The sequence below is a fragment of the Coffea eugenioides genome, chromosome 1 (assembly GCF_003713205.1).
Source record: "Coffea eugenioides isolate CCC68of chromosome 1, Ceug_1.0, whole genome shotgun sequence".
Classification (NCBI taxonomy): Eukaryota; Viridiplantae; Streptophyta; class Magnoliopsida; order Gentianales; family Rubiaceae; genus Coffea; species Coffea eugenioides.
In genome coordinates, this window is record NC_040035.1 from 24329818 (window position 1) to 24349962 (window position 20145).

A 20145-nucleotide genomic window follows, 5' to 3' on the forward strand; every position below is an offset into this window, starting at 1 on the left:
CTGGTTTAATCCCACTGACCAATTCATCACACTGGGGCAAATCTTTGGATAATTTTCCAAGCAAGTCTTATACAGTTTCTTCATACATACCCGCATTTCATTTACACTGCCACTAGCCGTGGGTCAGTCCCACTAGTGAGCATTTCATTTACTCTGCCACTAAACATGGGTCAGTCCCACTAGTGAGCATTTCATTTACACGGCCACTAAACATGGGTCAGTCCCACTAGTGAGTATTTTGTTTCCACTACCATTGAACATGGGTAAGTCCCACCAGTGAGCATTTTATTTTCATTGCCACTAAACATGGGTCAGTCCCACTTGTGTGTATTTTATTTTCATCGCCACTAAACATGGGTCAGTCCCACTAGTGAGCATTTTGTTTCCACTGCCACTGAACATGGGTTAGTCCCACCAGTGAGCATTTTATTTCCATTGCCACTAAACATGAGTCAGTCCCACTAGTGTGCATTTTATTTTCATCGCCACTAAACATGGGTCAGTCCCACTAGTGAGCATTTTGTTTCCACTACCACTGAACATGGGTTAGTCCTACTAGTGAGCATTTTATTTTTTTTGCCACTAAACATGGGTTAGTCCCACTAGTGTGCATTTTGTTTTCATTGTCGCTAAACATGGGTCAGTCCCACTAGCGTGTATTTTGTTTTCTTTGCCACTAAACATGGGTTAGTCCAACTAGTGTGCATTTTGTTTTCATTGTCGCTAAACATGGGTCAGTCCCATTAGCGTGTATTTTGTTTTCTTTGCCACTAAACAAGGGTTAGCCCCGCTAGTGTGCATTTTGTTTTCACTGCCACTAGCCGTTGGGTCAGTCCCACTTGTGAGTATTTCATTTACACTGCCACTAGCCGTTGGGTCAGTCCCACTAGGGAGCACTTCATTTGCATTGCCATTAAACATGGGTTAGTCCCACTAATGCGCATTTCATTTTTCACCGCCACTGAACATGGGTTAGTCCCATCAGTGAGCATTTGATTTTGCACGGCCACTAAACCTGGGTCAATCCCACTAGTGAGCATTTCATTTGCATTGCCGCTAAACATGGGTCAGTTCCACTAGCGTGCATTTCATTTTCTTTGCCGTTAAACATGGGTCAGTCCCACTAGCGTGCATTTCATTTTCTTTGCCGTTAAACATGGGTGAGTCCCACTAGCGTGCATTTCATTTTCTTTGTCGCTAAACATGGGTCAGTCCTACTAGCGTGCATTTCATTTTTATTACCACTAAACATGGGTTAGTCCCACTAATGTGTATTTCATTTACACTGCCACTAGCCGTTGGGTCAGTCCCACTAGTGAGCACTTCATTTGCATCGACACTAAACATGAGTGAGTCCCATTTTAAAATTTCTTGTTAGGGTCAGTCCCCTTTTAAATTTCTTGTTCGGGTCAGTCCCGTTTTAAATTTCCTGTTTTGGTCAATCTCATTTTGAATATCTGGTTCGGGTCAGTCCCGTTTTAAATTTCTCGTCTGGGTCAATCCCATTTTAAAGTTTGCATTAAAGAGGTCAATCCTCGTTTCAATAATGACAGTCATTCGAGTAGCTGCAGCCGAAGACACAGGTAAGTATTTGGTGTCTACGTCTTTGTCTCAAGTTTCTTCGAAACTCAGACAAAAAGGGGCAAACTGTAGACACCAAATTTTTGATTTTCAACTCTGTTTATTTAATTGATTTAAGTTTAGCTTTATGTGTTCAATTTTTTGATTTTTTAGTTTATTTATTTATTTATTTTGTTTTTGTTTTTGGGTCTCTTATTTTATTTTATTTTTCTTGTATTTATGGTTGAAGGTATTTTTTTATATATACTAAATTTCAGGAAAAGGAAAAGGAAAAGAATAAAGAAGAAAATGTAAAAAAAAAAGAAAATGAAAAATGACAAGTGGAGGGGGCATGCATGGGGACAAGTGTCCCTTTGGATACTAGACAACAAAGCACTTAGGGGTTAGGTGTTAAAGACACTTGGAGGCCCAAGATTTAAAAGGAAAAAAAAAAAGAGAAATGACAAAAAGGGGAAAGGAATGGCCGGCTGAAAAAAGGCAACGAAAAAAACAGAGCAAGGCAGGAGCAACAGAAAAAGAAAAAATAGAGGGGAAGAAGTCTGAAAAAAGGACCGGAACAAAAAGAAAAACAGAGGAGGAGGTTTTCGACTCAAAAACAGAGAGCAAAGGAAAATAAAAAGGACAAGCGAGGGCGACGGCGGAGAGATAGGGGGTGAGAGCTTTGAGACTGGGAGGCGGAAAAGAAAACAGAGCAAAAACAGGAGGCTTGAGGGGAACAAAAAAAAAGAGAGAAAACAAAAAAGGGAAAACCAGGGGACAAGGGATTAGCAAGGAGGAAACTGTCGGGCAAGCAAAAAGAAAAATCAGAGGGAAAAGAACAAAAGCAGAGGGGCGGCGGACGGAGGGCCTAAAGGAAAAAAGACCGAGAGAGTTTGAGAGAAAAGGGGGGAGGAGCGAAGGACGGCTGATAAAAGAAAGTGGGAAGCTAGCTGGCGGCTGGGCCGGAGAGGAAACCAGAGAAAGAAACAAAAGGGATTCGAATGACGGCTGGATGAAAAAAGAAGAAACGAAGCAAAAGAGGGGATATGGGGTGACGGCGGAGAGAGGTTTTAGAAGAGAGACCGAGAGGGAGAATAGGTTTCGGTGGAGGAGGAAAATTTTGGGAGAAAAAGGCTAGAAAGAAAACTGAGGAGAAAAACCGAAGGGAGCTTCGGAGGCCAACCCTGAAAACCAAGAGAAAGTGATGGCAGAAAAAGGAAAAAAGAGAATTAGAGAGGGGAGCTTCGTCTGAGGCTAGAAAAAAAACAGAAGAAAAGAAAGAAACAGAGGCGGACGGCAGGGCTGGGGACGAAAAGAAAAAAGAAAAGAGGCTCGGAGGTGAAAAGAAAAAAGGAGAAAACAAAAAAAAAACAGGAGAGGTTTTGGGGCTGAGCAAAACAGAGGGAAGGAAAAGCCGTGGCGGCGAACAGAGGAGCAAGACTGTGAAAAGCTTCAAAGCAAAGGAAAAACCAAGCATAGTCTATCGGCAAGGAGTTGTTGTTGCCGCTGCTGCCACCGGAATTTGCTACCACCATTGCGCCGGAATCCACCACTACCGCCCGAAAATTGTCGCCGTGATAGGCCACGGTGAGTCTACCTTTTCTTTTACATTTCAGTCCTTTTTATGGAGCATGTCTGCCGTGGATTGTTGTGGCAAATTTTCATGTTGGCTGTTCATGATTTTCTGATTGAACATGTTATATGTGTTGATTGGGTTGAATGCCTTGGGTTGCTGGTAAAAATTTTGGGCGGGTTATAGATTCGATTGAGCAGAGATTAGCTAAAATTTTGTGTGGCCATTTGGTGCTCGAGGAAATGCCCAACCGAGACTTTAGCTCCAAGGACGAATTAATTTCTTTTTTTCGCATAACATTCGGTCAGTCCATGTTTGTCCAAATAGTTTATTCTCATGAAGGATAGGAGAGTTTTTTTTTTTTTTCAGAGATTTGGGCGGGTTTGTTTTGTATCTGTTATGTTTCCTTCTTCTTGCTCGGTGTTCTTTTTGCATGACCCAAATTGACGACATGAGACTATATAAGGAGAGATGCCCATGGGTTCCAAATTGATATGAGATTATGTGAGACATGTCCATGAAGAGGGACGGAAATGGCGGTTTGATGGTGACTTTGTTGTTTTTCGGTTTGGGATTGATATAAAAGTTGGCCGCTTAAGGATTGCTGAAGTTGCAAAGCATACGAAAGTTGCAGAAATTCTTCTTCGAATAATTTGCATACAAAACTTTCAAAAATTTCATTTCATCCCAGATTCTTCATTAATTTGTACCATGGCCCTATAAACTTTCAATTTCTTTCAATTGGGTCCCAGGTTTAATTGCAAATAAGTCCCTAAACTTTATTTTTCTTTAATTTTGACCCCAAAACTTTGTTAATCTTTACAATCAAGTCCTTTCTTGTTTTGACTTCTTAAATGTGGGTTGTTTACAGGATTTAATTGATTCAATTTCATGTTTATTTTTATCTTTTGTGATTACTTATTAATTAAAGTGATGCCTTGACCTTTTCTTTGTATTTTGGAGGGTAAATAAGTAAATTTGTGTCATTAGGGCTCCAACTCAAGGGAGGTACACTCTATCCCTTATTTTTACTTTATTTGACCCTATGTGTACTTATGTGTTTTATGTGTTTAAAATTGCGTGCCTCTTGAATATATTTTTTAATATATTTATTTGCTTTATTGGTTTTATTTTATTTTTAATTTTGACTATTTGAAAGGCATTTAAATGCCAAAGTTGTAATAGTTAGGTATTTAACTTAATTATTTATCTTCCATCTTCCCCCTTAGATTGTAGTAGGGCCTCCCTAATGTAATAGGTAGGGCTTCATTTGCTTTATTTGCCTTGCGTGATTGCATGCTTACTTGCTATGTGTTACCGCTTTCTTAGGGCCTGGTATCTAGATATCATGATTATGTGTTATGTGCTTATGTGATATATGGGTTTACATGTTTTTATTAAGCTTTACATGATTAATTTAGTTATAATTGACATGTGACGTGTTATCACACTAGTTCAACGCTAGTTGTGGCCCCCTTTCCAAAATCCACACTAGTCCAATGCTAGCTGTGGCTCTTTGTTCCGATTTTTTCACTAGTCCAATGCTAGTGAGAATTTATAGATATGGGCTAGTCCAACGCTAGACCCTTAGGAGCCCTTCAAGCGTTAGATCATGATTGTGTGATAAAATCACTTCATCTCATGCATGTTTTCACTTTTTAGGGTCTTTTCCATATATGTACATCCGTTATCCCATATTCCTTTCTATTTATATCCCCTATTCCGCATTTCCCCTTATATATGTATATTACTTACCCCTTTGCATGAAACATGACATTAGATTTGCATGTCATTTAGGGAAAAATTAGAAACTAGGTTAGATCATTTGCTTGGAAAGCCCCTTGGATATGAGATATGGACGAGTTTGGCTTTTCTAGCCTTAGCACGCTCGTATTCCCTCTATTAAAAGGAAAAATTGAGTCACGAACATTAGTCCCCCACACCCAACATGATGCACTCCTTTAAGACATGTATATTTGAATAATTATTTTATTCCTTTTCTTTTCTTAGAGTCTCATATTTTTGCATTATTCGTGGCTTCTTCGAAGAGTCTTCATTGGGCGTCACAATTAATGTGACTGGTACCAAATAAGTTTTGAAGATACATTTCGACCCCCCGACACCCTCCTAGGTCTAGGGTTTGCATTCATATAGTACATCCAAATGTGATAAATCTTTAGGTTAAAAATAAGAAAATCTTTGACTCAATCACGCAACTAGCCTTGGCTAGGTCGAAAGGGTGCCTCGGATTTTTATCCTTGCCTTCCCTTTCTTCAAATGTGACTCCCGAACCTTTTTCTTTGATTTACGTAGACTAAGGAGTCGTTTAAAAGGGGTTTTTCTACTTTTTCCTTTGAAAAATTCATTTTTAGGTGACTTGGTGCACCTTAACTCATTACCAAGTGGCGACTCCGATTTTATTTCAAAAACCCATTTTAAACTATAATTTGGGCCCAAATCGTCGCATTACAAACCCCATTTAGGCCCTTTTTCTTTTTAAATCAAAAATCATTTTTTTCCAATCAAAAATTGAATCAAAAGCCATTTTTTATAAACTCGTCTTTTATTTATTCTTTTTCAAAAAATGGGGCGTGACAGGTGTGACTTTGTAAATATATGTATATATTTAAGTTTAATCTTTTGAACCTATCTTTTGCGTGTCTTTTGTGCATATGCTTTGGGTTCTTTATTTTGTTCATTGTTTTGAATAATAAGTAAACGTTATGTTTCGATTTATAGACTTTTGAACCGAAATGGACTCTGGTGGCCGAGGTAGAGGTAGAGGGCGAGGACAAAGCCCCGAAGAAGGAAATGAGAACGAACCGGATCAGGTAACTACAGCCATCCAGCGAATGGCTGACCTGTTAGAACGAATGGCTAACCAACAGGCTCAGGGCCAGGGAGGTAATGCCGGAAACCTTGGAAATAATATGGGTAATCAGGAGGGAGAGGACCGTGCTTTAGAACGGTTCCAAAAGTTTGCACCCCCGAAATTTATAGGTGGACCCGACCCTGACTTAGTGGAGGGTTGGCTGGACCGCATGTTGGATATATTTGCCGCGCTTAGATATTCGGAGGAGCGGCAGATAGCTTTTGCTATTTTTCAATTTGAGGGGGCCGCCCGAGCTTGGTGGAATGTGATCAGGGCTAAGTGGGAGCGGGAACAGAACCCCTGGACGTGGGTCAATTTTACTCGGAAATTTAATGAGAAATATTTACCTCCCATTGTGCAAGAGAGACGTGAGGATGACTTTATCCGCCTGCACGAAGGGGCATCCAGTGTGGCGGAATATGAAACCCAATTTACGAAACTTTCTCGTTTCGCTTCGAATTTGGTGCTAACGGAGCAAAAGCGAATCCGTCGTTTCATTCAAGACTTAAATGTGGAGATTCAAGAGGCACTAGCAGCTGCTCAGTTGGACACATTTAGCCAAGTACTAGAAAAGGCTCAGAGAATTGAGACTGCCAGGGGACAAGTCGAAGCCTTCCATGACCGGAAAATGGAGGCAACCTAGCTCAAGCACCTTCACGAATGGACAGAGCTCGAGAAACGAGCCACCCTCTAAGATGGGTCGAGGAATAGATGGTTCACGATCCGCAGGAACCCTAAACCAGGGTAATTCTGGGAAAGGTCAGGTAGGGCAAGGGCCCCAGAGGGGTGCCCAGCGTGGAGGGTCAGGTACGGGAATTAGGCAAACCTGTGGTTTCTGCGTGGGCAATCACACCGACGATAACTGCTGGAAAAATAGTTCGGTACGAAAATACTTTAAATGTGGTAGTACAGAACATCTGATTGCCAAATGCCCTAAGATGTAAAAAGAGGGACCTAAGCTATCGATAGAAGCGACCCCAACTAAGCCAACAAATGCAGGGGGAAATCGACCCAAGGTACCGGCTAGAGTATATACAATGGGTTAACAAGAGGTGACTGACCCTTCAGCAGTCATAGAAGGTACGCTCTCTCTTTTCGGCGTACCGCAAGTGTTTTAATAGACCCTGGTGCCACGCAGTTTCTTTTGTAAACCCTGCATTTATGGTTCAGGAACAAAGGTGTTAATTTCGAGGACGAAATTGTTCTAAGAGGGGGAGGTTGTGAGACTCCGGTTAGTTCTTAAGTTTGATATTACGTGAGATTAATTATTTGGGCGGTGAAATTGGGATTTAGGGCTAATTAGAAAACCCTAATTGGGGTTATGATTAAGACCCTAGTTTTGTATGGATCACAAGTTCGAGTTGTAGTTAAAGTTAGTTATGCTAGTGTGTGTTTTAGTGCAGGTAAGTATAGGATTTGATTCATGTTATATAGGTTAAGTAAGTTTAAAAGGTTAGAAAACCCTAAAACTAGTAAAATCTCTAGTGTTATAATTTTTTAGAACCCTAAGTTGGGGTTAAATTTTGCCCATGACAAGAAAGTTGTTGTTTAGTTGTTTTATGTACAATAAGGTATGGTTAAGTCTAGGTGATTAAGTTAGTGGGGTGATCAGTAGAGAAACTAAGTAAGATTAATTAGTTTGGATTAGATTAAGTTAATGACCTATGGACTAATTTGCAAAGAATTAAATGATTTAGGGCAAGAGTGTGAAAGGGGGCAAAGAAGCTTGTGGTGGAAATTAAGCCATGGTTGTGTTTGATTTTGATTGGATAGTGAAACAAATATCTTACCCATCTTAAGCCTTGCAAGCTATAAACCACAAACACAAGCTAAGACACAAAACACAAACCAAAAACTAAGAGAAAAGAGAGAGAGAGAGCCGAGAGGGAGAGAAGAAAAAAAAGAGAGAAAAGCTTTTGTTTCTTGCATTTTTTTCCATTAATCTTGAGTTTGGCTCTTGGAGGAACAACTTGGAGCTTGAGGTTTGGAAGATCAACCTTGGAAACTTGCAACTAGAAGGTAAAAATCTCACTTGAACACTTGGTAAAGTTAAGGTTAATCTTTGATGGATTAAATTGATGTTTCATGGAGTTGTTTTAATGTATTGTTTCTTATGAGATGCTTGTGAAGGAATTTTATGGTTTATTTTGGTGGATTGTGGAAGCATGAGATTCGGCCATCATGATGAATAAATAGGATTTCATGCTTAAATGCTAATTAGTAAGTTGTTCTTGTTGATTTAGCTTGCATACGGTGTGGTGGATGGTTGGTTACATATGATGGGTTGTGTGAGACCCTGGTTAGTCCTTAATTTTGATATTATTTGAATAAGGAGTATTATCGTTATTTTGCTATAAAATTTGGTTTTAAGGTTGGTGGTAATACTTTAAAAGGTTATTTCGTCTATATACTAAAACCCTAGTTTTTGTAATGAATTACAAGTTTGTGCTATTATATTAATAGGAATGCTAATATATGTTATCGTGCAAGTAAGTACAGGATTCGATTCTTTTGGTAAAAGTTAGGTAGGTTTGAGAGCTAGAAAACCCTAAACTAGTCAAACCTCTAGTGTTACAATCCATTAGAAAGCTTAAGTTGGGTCTAAAACCCTAATTTTGCCAATGTTATAAAGGTTGTTGTTTCATTGTTTTTATTATGGAGAAAGTATGATTAAGTATGGGAGGTTAAGATAGGAAGGTGATTAGTGAAATGATTAAGTGTGACTAAGTAGTTTAGACTAGATTAAGTGTATGACCTATGGAGTTAATTGAAAGCTTTTCATATAATTGTGGGCAAGAGTGTAAGAAAGTTAAACTAAGGTTGTAAGGGCTTGGGAGCAAATTGTAATCTTTTATGTGATTGGTTGCGTGCAAAATATCCTTAGTGGTTAATGACTCACCTTAATTCTAGAATATACAAGAGGAATCAAGACATAAATGAAACCATCACCAAGGGAAAAAGCAAGAGAAAGGGCCGAAATTTTGAGAGCAAAAGAAAGGGAAATTTCCTCCAAAGTTCATCAATTTTTAACCATCCATCTTGCTTTTGAAGCTTAGGGTAGCAACTTGAGCACTTGATTGTTGTGGTTTGATCATCTACAAAGCTTATTTGAAGGTATATCATCTTACTTGGAAGTTAAATTTTGGGGTTTTAATCTTGAAGCTATGGAAGTGATGCTTTTGTTGTGATTATGCATTTTTATGGATTGTATGATGATTTGGAGTAGTTTTTTTGGTTTATTTTGATGGTTATATTGCTGATTTTGGTAAAGGCTAGGAGGAAAAAGTAGGGTTTCTTGATTCATGATTCATAGAGTTGGTTTGGTTGAATTTTGGCTTGTTAATGGCATCTTTGATGTATTAATTTCACTTGTATGGTTGGTAAGTAGCAAATTCCAGATTAGTCATGAAACCCTAATTCAAAGGAAAGTTAGTTTGGTTGGGTTAGGGCTTAAGTGATTAGAGTTTGATTGATTAGGTGGTGAAACTAGTAAAATTAGTAGGATTAGCACCTAGATTATGGTTATTATTGGGTAAGTCTTGGGATTAAATTGGGAAAGGAAATTCGGTTCACTTGTAGAGCAAATAGGAGGTGATTTATGTTGTTTATTTGGTATGAATTTGCTTGGAAAACTTGCATGAGAATGGTAGAAACGAATCATGCATTTGCGGCACGCGGAACCGTTCAATCTGGAAACAGGGCAGCCCAGAAACCGAACTTTGGCTCCATTTTTCTATGTGCTACGTATGGATTCAGGGTTTACCCAAAACATGAAAGTTGTAGCTACTAAAGTCCTTGTCGTGTCTACAAAATTTCAGCCCAATCCGATCAGTGTAGCCTGAGTTATGACCAAAAACCCCAAATGGCTGTACAAACTTCTGGATTTGGTGACGTTTCTTGATTTTGCTTCTGACCATGCTCAGTTCACCTTGATAACGTCTGAACTGGGTGTTTATGACTTCATAAGACTTTTAGATCTTTGTTTTAGTTTCAAAACGGTATAAAGTATGTCCAAATCCGAGACCCGCAGCTCCAGTTATACCCAAAATAAGATCGGGTGTCAGAACTGCCATTGAAATTGGGCAGTTCTGACAGGAACTTTGGACCCGTTTTTGACCCTGCTCTGTATTGATTCAGGTTTTGTCCAAAACATAAAAGTTTTAGAATTATGACATAGCTTTCTAACGCCTTGGGAATTTCATGATTTGGATTTGCGAACTGTGAGTTATGGTCCGGCAAACAGACCCTGTCCGTCACCCTAAAGTGCAAACTTCTGGTATTTTTTTTCATAATTTCGACCTGCTTCCATTCAGATCTAGATTAAGGTGTCTTCATGAAAATTTTAACCCTTCCTCTTAGCTTCACAACGGTGTCTCATACGCTTTGATCCGACATTCCTAGCCTAAATTTTAATCCAAACGGTTCGGGGTAGCAAATCTGCCCATTTCCGTTTTCGTTTCCCGTTTGCCAATTCCGCACGTGCTCATGTGCCAATTTTTCCATTTTGCTTGCTTTAGGCATGTTAATAGCCGTTTGTGATATAATGTGATGTAATCTTTTACTTCAGACGGTGGTGAGCTAGACGGAGTCGGTGGGGCCTACTAGCTATCACACACGAAGAGATTTTCACATTTGTGCTAGTTTTGTGCTTTGTGTAAGTATTCAGGCCGTTCCTATGTGTTAGTTGCTTATGTGTTTTGATATGTATGAGAGGGTACCTAGGCGAGAGTGTACTTTATCGCACTCGACCTAAACCCTAATTTGCACACATATTTGTACATGGCATATGTATATGAACTATTTTGGAACTAAAACCGTTGAGCTTGTAGTTCGGGGTGACTTTTGGGTGATTTTGTGAAATTTGTGAGTTTGGGGGCCGATCTCAAGACTAGATGGACTATTCGAGCCGGTCAGGGCTTGGTCGAAATCAGTCCAACCTAGTCTGAGGTCACTAAGTTTGTGAATCCGGTTCACCGAGTATGTGAACCAAGTTTGTGAACCGAACTTGTGAACCAAGCTCAATTTCATTTGCTCGAGTCATTTTGTGAGGTGACTGGCCAGTGAGGGTGATAAGGTGTACGGTGGGAGTACAAGTGGAGTTCTACGGACCATTATTTGTGGTCGACAGGAGGTCACACGTGGCGTACGATTTGGCTTTCGAGCCAACCTGTAACCTTAACTTGTGTTGTTACTTTTATGTTTTCGATTTGACTTCTTTATGATGTAATTGTTTGTTTAATATGTGAAATTTACAGTTTTACCGCTGTTTACTTGCTAAACATATAGCTTACCCCTTTTCTTTTGTTTCCTTAGCAGGGGACGACGCGGGGGACCTTTGTAACACTATCACTAGTATAGTTAGGTTTGATTTGTAATAGTCGAACAATTAAGATATTTTTGTTTGTTTTGGTGACCTGTATTAAATCCCTTCTTTGGGTCTACTTTCTAATTTTGATTACTATCATACGACGATGTAGTGATCTGGATAGCTACTTTTGAGGATGTAAATAGAAATCTTTTAGGGATTGTATATTGTGAATAGTGCTCTTTTGGTTTCTTTAGTTTTTATTGTTTTGTATTTTTGAGTCTTGGCGCGAGCTAGGCAGGCGTCCCGCCGATACCCTCGGGTTCGCGCTTGGGAGAAGTGGAGGCGTCACAGGTTGGTTGTTGGCAAAATCTGGTTTGGACCATGAAACCCTAGTCTCCATTAGGTTAGTTTAGCTTGGCTAGAGTTTAGTTGGTTAGGGTTTGGTTAGTAGGTTGTTAGATTAAGTTCATTGGTGCAAATGAAGTGAGGTTAGGGACTATGGTTAGTGTTTGGTAATTTTATGGTGACTTAGAGGGAAAGTTTCGGCCCATTTGTAGGTCATTTAGAAGTTAGTATATGTGTGTATATTTGGTATGTTATTGGTTGGAAAACCTTGCATGAGAACCATAGAAACGGACCACGCGTTTACGGCACGCGAAACCGTTCAAATTTGGAAAACAGGGCAGTCCCGAATCTGAAATTTGGCCACATTTTTCTCTATGCTACGTATTGATTCAGGGTCTACCCAAAACATGAAAGTTGTAGCCTCTGAAGTCCTTGTTGTGCCTAAAAAATTTCAGCCCAATATGATCAGTGTAGCCTGAGTTATGACCAAACACTAATGACTATGTGAAATGCTGGATTTGGTGACGTTTGTGGTTTTTGCTTCTGACCGTGCTCAGTTCACATTGATAACGAAGGAACTGGGTGTTGAGGTCTCCATAAGACTTGTAGATCTTTGTTTCAGCTTCAAAATGGTATAAAGTACGTCCAAATCCGAGTTCCGTAACTCTAGTTATACCCAAAACAGGATCGGATGTCAAACTGCCTTCGAAGTTGGACAGTTCTGACAGGAATTTTGGACCCATTTTTCCCTATGCTCTGTACTGATTCAGCTTTTGGTCAAAAAACAAAATTTATAGCATTATAAATGAGCTTTCCAACACCTCTAGAATTTCTTGATTTCGATCTCTGAGTTATGAGTTATAGTTGTTCAAACAGGTCCTGCTCGGTAACCTGAATTGAAACGGCTGGGACTATCTTGTGCATTTTTGTCTTAGTTCCATTGAGATCTGGCTTGAGATGTCTTCATGAGAGTTGTAGCCCTTCTTCTTAGCTTCGCAACAGTACCTCATTCTCTTCAAACTGATAACCGTAGCCTGAAATTTGATCAAAACAGTTCTAGGTGCCAAATCTGCCCGTTTCCGTTTGTCGGCCGTTTCCGTTTTCGTTTGCCGTTTCCGCACGTGCATGTGCCCATTTTGCTGTTTTGCTTGATTTATGCACTTTAGTAGTGGTTTTGTGTAATAATGTGGTGCAATCTTCGATTTTAGATGGTGGTGAGCTAGACGGAACCAGTGGGGCCTACTAGCTATCATTCGCGACGCGATTTTCTTGCTTTTGCTATCCTTGTTCTGTGTGTAAGTATTCAGGCCGTTGTGTGTATAACTTGCTTATGTGCTTTGGTGTGGATGAGCGGGTACTTAGGCGAAGGTGTACTTGATCACACTCGACCTAAACCCTAATTTGCATCTGTGCTTCTTTATGTGATGTGTATATATGAATTATTTTGGTGTTGAATCCCTTGAGCTTGTAGTTCAGGGTGACTTTTGTGGGGCCCGATCTCAAGACCTAGACGGACTATTTGAGCTGGCCGGGGCTTGGTCGAAGCCAGTCCAACCTAGTTTTAAGGTCACCAAGTTTTGTGGTTTTGTGAACCAAATTTGTGAACCGAGTTTGTGAATCAAGTTCAATTTCGTTTCGTTTGCTCGAGCCATTTCGTGAGGTGACTGGCCAGTGAGGGTGATAAGGTGTTAGGTAGGAGTATAACTGGAGTTCTACGGACCCTTATCGATGGTCGACGGAGTGTCGACAGGAGGTCACATATGGCACATGATGTGGCTTTGAAGCTAACCTGTACCCTTAACTTGTGTTGTTGCTTTTATATTTTTGATTTGACAACTTTGTGACGTAATCGTTCGTCTTAATATGAAATTTATATTTTTACCCCTGTTTACTTACTAAGCATATAGCTTACCCCTTTCTCTTTGTTTTCCTTAACAGGGGCTGACGCGGGAAACTTTTGGCACTATCACTAATATAGTTAGACAAGGTTTGTAATAGCCAGACAACTAAGATGTTTCTTCTTGTTTTAGTGACCTGTATAAGGACCCCTCTTTGGGTCTACTTTATATTTTTGGTTATTAGCATAGGATAATGTAGTATTTTGGATAACTCCTTTTGAGGATGTAAATAGAACTCTTTCGGGGTTGTATATATTGTGAATGATACTCTTTTGGTTTATCTAGTTTTTATTGTTTTGTATTTTCGAGTCCTAGCACGAGCTAGGCAGGCGTCCCGCCGATACCCTAGGGTTCGCCCTTGGGAGAAGTGGGGGCGTCACACAAAATCTCTCAAATAGATCAAGCTTATCATGTAAGTCTCATGGCTCACCAAGGTTCCCGACCAAGCCCATGCCGGCTCGAGGCCCAAGGTCGGCCTATGAGTTTGGGCGTCCCCCATGTATCATGTAAGTGTCGAGGAGATTCACTCCAATGACGTATGCAGCCATAGCATACCATGTCATGTATTCAAGCATTTGACAGGTTTAAGCATGTATTTCAGGTCATGTAAACTAGGCAAACCATGTTGAGCATGAGTCATTTGTTTCAAATGAGAACGAGTGCGATAAAGTACACACTCGACTCCATTTTTCAAAACCAAGTAGGCTAAGCATGTAATCAGGTAAGCCAAGCATGAATCAAGTCCATAGAGTTCAAGTAGCCATATACTTGACACTCACCAAGTAACAAGAGTAAGTAGATTCAATTGAAATTCAAGCGTCCACCGTGGGATCCTCTTGAAGGTTCTCGTGTGCGCCTGAGCAAATAATAATAGACTATCATTCGCAAACCCCTACTATTAAAGAAGATCGTACCATAGTATAATCTTAGAAAGTCTCGTGAAACGAGTCTTAATTATCCTAAATCGAGGCTCTCAAGTGGGGTTTCAAAGTATAAGAGAAATTGAGTTTTCATCTTGGAAATCAAGTATAAAACGTTCAAGAAATATCGAAGGAATAAGGAGTACTTGAAAAACTCCATTTCCTTGGAATTCGAAAAATTTCAGTTTTGATACGATACATTAGAAAAATCGTATCTCACGCTTTACAAGACGAAAATTGGAAAACTTGGTACCGTTGGAAACCTCTTCCAAAGTACTAAAAGTTCATAGAATACACTTTTCCATGATTCCAGAAGGAAAGTATTCAAAAATAGGCTCAAAGTTGCTGTTTTGAACATGAAGACAGCTTTCGGGGTTGGTTTTTGGCCAACTTTGGAAATTCGGCAAAATTCACCCATTGCGAACCAGCCTTTGAAATTTGGAAATAAATTAGATTTACAAACAAGGTTTAAAAAAAAGCAAGCAGAATGAGAATTGGAGTTTTGAGCACTGAGATACGGTAGCTCAAAGTTGCTGAAATTTGGAACCTGTTTACCATTTTCCAGATTTAAATCACTGTTTTTGGGAAACCGGTTGAACATCGAAACGAACTTGAAATGGCACCAAATTTGGTAGGTTTATCCTACCATATAGGGGCTATTCTTCTACCAAATTTCACAGGAAAATTCATTCGGGAAGTTGGTTAATGAAATCACGAAAACTCCAAGAACTTCAAGGCAAATCTGCCTTGTATGTTCCGTTTTCCGTTTTCAAAACGTTTGGCCAACAAAGTACCTCAAGCATGGTCCATGTGCATAGAAAATATTAAGAGGTATCCAATACACATTTTGTAGGTGATTAATCACCAAAATTTCGGATAACAAGTCCCAAGTCATTGTTAGTTTCAAATCTGTCCAAAACACTGTTTTCGTTCACAAAGTCAGTTTTGAATTTCGATCATAAATCGCTAAATTGAACTCAGAATTGAGCGTGGTTAGTGGCTTTAGAAAATAGACTCATAAGGCTATACTTTCTCAGAAGAAATAATTTCCAAAATCTGTCCATAACCAGCTCATTCGTGACCATCAAGGAAGCAACGAAATAGGACAGTGGATTTCAAACGAATGGTTTGGCTTGCTCAAGTGGAAACAGGACATGCATTTTATACCAATAGAAATCTGGGAATGTCTAGTTTCCAATGCCACAAACAGTACTCAATTTCGACATCGGAGCAACAAGTTATGGCCGAAACAAGAAGACTGCCTGGGCAATCCGGGAACGAAATTCCAGTTTTCTAACCTTTCGAAATTTCAACATTTGAACGAACAAATCAAGTTATTTTTCAATGAAACATTTTACACAACCAATATAACATGTAAACAATATAAACAAGCCATTAGAACCTCAAAATTTTGCACAAAAGTGGTCGGACAAGGCAGGGGTAAAACGGTCACTTTTGCTCCAAGCACCTCTTATGATTCTCTACCAATAATACAACATTAATCCACTAATTTAAGCACTAAACCACCATTAATTTCATCATCAATAATCAAATCAGTCCTTCCATCAAAAGTGGGAGTTCATAGAGCCCACACAACAAAAATCCACCATAAACAAGACTACCCACATGCATACAAGAATTTATACGTGAAATTCTACTTCCATAAACCAGGATTTGAAGGTTGGATCATCACCTACTTGTGTGATGAACAAAGGCAGAATTTCGGCTCCCTCCTTGTCCAAGAAAACCATGGATTGCAGCTCTCCTTTGTAGCTTAATGTGATCTCCAAGGATTAAGCTAAGTGTGTGTGAAATTTGGAAGGAATTGGATGAAGATTGATGAAGATTTTGTGAAGGAAAATTTTGAAGAACTTGAGTTGTTTTTACACAAGGATGGCCGGCTACTTTGTGAGGAGGAGAGAGAGTGTTTTGGTCTAAATTTGGCTTCCTAAGGAAGCTTCATTTTTGTGGCTAGAATTGGTGCAAAAGTCTACTCTCTCTCGCGCGCGCGTTTCGTGCTCAATTCCTCTTGCATTTGTTTCACTAGTGCACTAAACCTCTCATGCACTTGTATTCATATTAATATTATTCACTCTTGATTGTCCCAAAATAAGGGTCTAAAGTCCCTCAATTAAATCGCACGTGTAAAAACGCGTATCTCCAAATTGAGCGCGATAAAGCGAAACCTCCAAGAATTTCTTATAACGATAGTACTAATAACTATCACTTGAGTACTTAACCATAAAATTACCTATTGTAGGACCATTATACAAGTCTCCAATTTTCCAAACTTATAGTACCCTCAATCGGTTAAAATTTCCAAACACGTTTTCACTATTTTCGTTAAACGAGCTTCCAAAAATTAATTTTTGAAACAAGTCACTTTAAAAATATAATGAAGCTATAATTCCCTGATTTAGGTCTAATGAGGATAGAAAATAATATTCGGGGCAATTATCCAAATAAATAATTAAATGAGCCAAAAATAGGTTTTTTTTTTAAATAAGAATTTTACGAGTCCTAACGTCCTCTCCTCCTTAAGAAAATTTCGTCCTCGAAATTTGCCTTGATTTGTGAACAGGTCTAGATACCTTTATCAAATTGCTTCTTCGATTTCCCATGTGGCTTCTTCTATTCCATGATTCCTCCAAAGCGCTTTTACCAACGGTATCCGTTTATTTCTCAATTCTTTCACCTTCCTATCCAGAAGTTTCACCGGTTTCTCCTCATAGGTTAAGGCCTCATCAATCTCAATACTCTCCAGTTGTAATATGTGAGAAGGGTCTGGATGATACTTCTTAAGCATGGACACGTGGAACACATTATGAATTCGAGATAAACTCGGCGGCAATTCCAACTTATATGCTACATTTCCCACGCGTTGGTTAACCTTGTAAGGTCCTACAAACCTCGGTTGTAACTTCTTTCCCTTCCCAGAAATTAAACTCGCTTTCAGTGGTGTGATCTTGAGGAACACTAGATCTCCAACCGCAAATTCTAAGTCCTTCCTCCGATTATCTGCATAGCTCTTTTGACGACTTTGTGTGGTTTGAATTCTCTAGCGTACCAACTTTACCTTCTCCCTAGCTTCTTCAATCCAAGACACTATGGTCGGGTCTAAGATCTTCCGTTCTCCTACTTCATCCCAACAAATCGGAGACCTACATTTTCGACCATAAAGTGCTTCATACGGGGCCATTTGAATAGAAGAGTGGAAGCTATTATTATAAGCAAATTCCGCCAGAATTAAAAACCTACTCCAACTCTCCCCAAAATCCAGAACACAAGTCCTTAACATGCCCTCAAGAGTTTGAATTGTCCTTTCAGATTGTCCATCAGTCTGGGGATGATAAGTGGTACTAAAGCTTAATTTAGTCCTTAACATTTCTTGCATCTTTTGCCAAAATCTCCAAAAAATCTTGGATCTCTATCCGACACAATACTCACGGGTATACCATGTAGTCTGATAATCTCATCCAAATTTAACTGAGTCAACTTCTCCAATGGGTACTTCATGTTAATCGGCAGAAAATGAGTCGATTAGGTCAGTCTATCCACTATCACCCAAATAGCATCATGGCCTCTTTGTGTCCTTGGTAAACCTGATACAAAATCCATGGTAATATTTTTCCATTTCCACTCAGGTATTTCTAGAGGTTGCAAAAGTCCCGATGGTTTCTGATGCTCGGCTTTGACCTGTTGACAAACCAAGCATGTCTGGACAAATTGGGAAATTTCCTTCTTCATATTCTCCCACCAATAAAGACTCTTCAAGTCCCGGTGCATTTTGTTTCCTCCAGGGTGTACCGTAAACTTCGATCGGTGTGCCTCTTCTAAGATTTCCTTCTTAAGCCCTTCATCCTTTGGCACAACTATCCGATTCCGAAATCTCAATACACCATTTGGTTCCAAGTTAAAATCTAACTCATCTCCCTTTTTAACCTTTGCCAACTACTTATGTACTTCAGTGTCCTTTTCTTGGGATTCCTTGATACAGTCTGTAGACACCAAATTTTTGGTTTTAAACTTTGTTTATTTAATTAATTTAATTTTAGATTTATTTGTTTCAATTTTAGGTTTTTATTTTTATTTTTATTTTATATTATTCGTGTTTCGTGTCTCTTATTTTAATTGTTTTAAGAGCATTAAAAAAAAAATGGTGAAGCATTCGGATAGTACAGAAAAAATTTGCAGCCGGCCATTTCTTTCCATTTTTTTACTCATTTCTGTTGCATTTTTTCCTTTTTCCTCCAAGTACTCTCGGTACAAGTCTAGCTCATCACTCAAAGATCTCGTTCATAAAATCTAAGGGCTCCAAAATTTTGGTAAAAACCCAACTATCATCCTAGCCTTAGGTGTGAGGGTTTGGGGGTTTAGCTTCCCATATAAAAGGGATAAGAGGAGGCGGATGAAAGAGGGGAGCTGACGGCTAGGGTATTAGGAGAGAGCTTGAGAAGGTTTTGGGAACAGTGGCTGAAGAGGAGAAAATCGAAAGCGGGAAAAAGGAAAAAGAGTTACGGGCAAGGTGGAGGGCATGACGGCTGTGAGAAAAGGCTAGGTTTTTTAGAGTGGGGGGCTGAAGACATAATCGAGAGAGCTCTAGATAAGAGGCGGCGGAGTTTGATAGAGAGGAGGGCTGAGAAGCTGGAAAACAATGGAGGGAGAAAGGGGGAGAGAAAAAGGGTGACGACAGGAGAAGAAAAAGGAGAACTAGAGAGAGCTGGGGGGTAGCGGCTGAAAGCTAAACGAAAGGAAACCAAGAAGGGGTCTAATGGCGGCTGGAGAGATGCAACCGAGAGAGCTAAGAAGAGAGGGAGTTGTGGACAGCTAAGTTTTGAGAAAGAGAGCAACGGGAAAGAACCAAGAAAATCAGGAGGAAACTGAGAAAAGAAATTACAGGGAAAAGCGAGGAAAAACAAGGGAAGAGAAAGTCACGGTCAGAGGGAGGAACCGAGGGATCCGAGGTAGAACAAAGGAAAGAGGAGATCCAAGGCTGAAAACCTAGTTTCAGGTCTCTTCATCAGAGTCCGCAGTTGATCTCTTCATCGAACCCAGGCTGAAGTTTCAAGTCCAAAGGCGGTAAATAGGTAGTCTTCAGCCTTTTTTCTTGTCTATTTCCATTTCGTATGGAATTTGGTCTGCGTAACCAGAGATTCTGGGCTTTTACTCACGCTTGGATGTTGAATTACTAGAGTAAAGTTTGATGCTTGGATGAATTTGAGAGACAGTATGCTGTTTTCTTGCGTTCCCTTCCATTATACAGGCCAAAGTAGTTTCTTTCTTCGCTGCTCTTTTTGTGTTTGAGTATAGCCAGGTTTGATGGCTCTTGTTTTTCTTACCATTTTTGTTTCTAAAATCTAGAGCCAAATCTGTCTGTTTTCTTTTGCATTTCATCCGACACACTGGTTTCGTGTCTGGGTTTTATTATTCGAAGAGGGTTAAGTTTTACTTCTGTTTGGGCTGAGAAATCCGTAGGTTTGGTCTGGTTTTGGGGACGGAAGTTTGGGGTCTTTTCTATAGGTTTTAGCTGATGGGCTTGTATGAGTTCACGGCTGCTTCTTTGGTTGTCTTTGTGCGCAATCTGGGTTGGAGAATTCTTGGGAATGCACAAAATGAGGTTGGGTTTTGATGATATGATCCATAAAATGTTGCTTCGGTTTGAAAAGTTT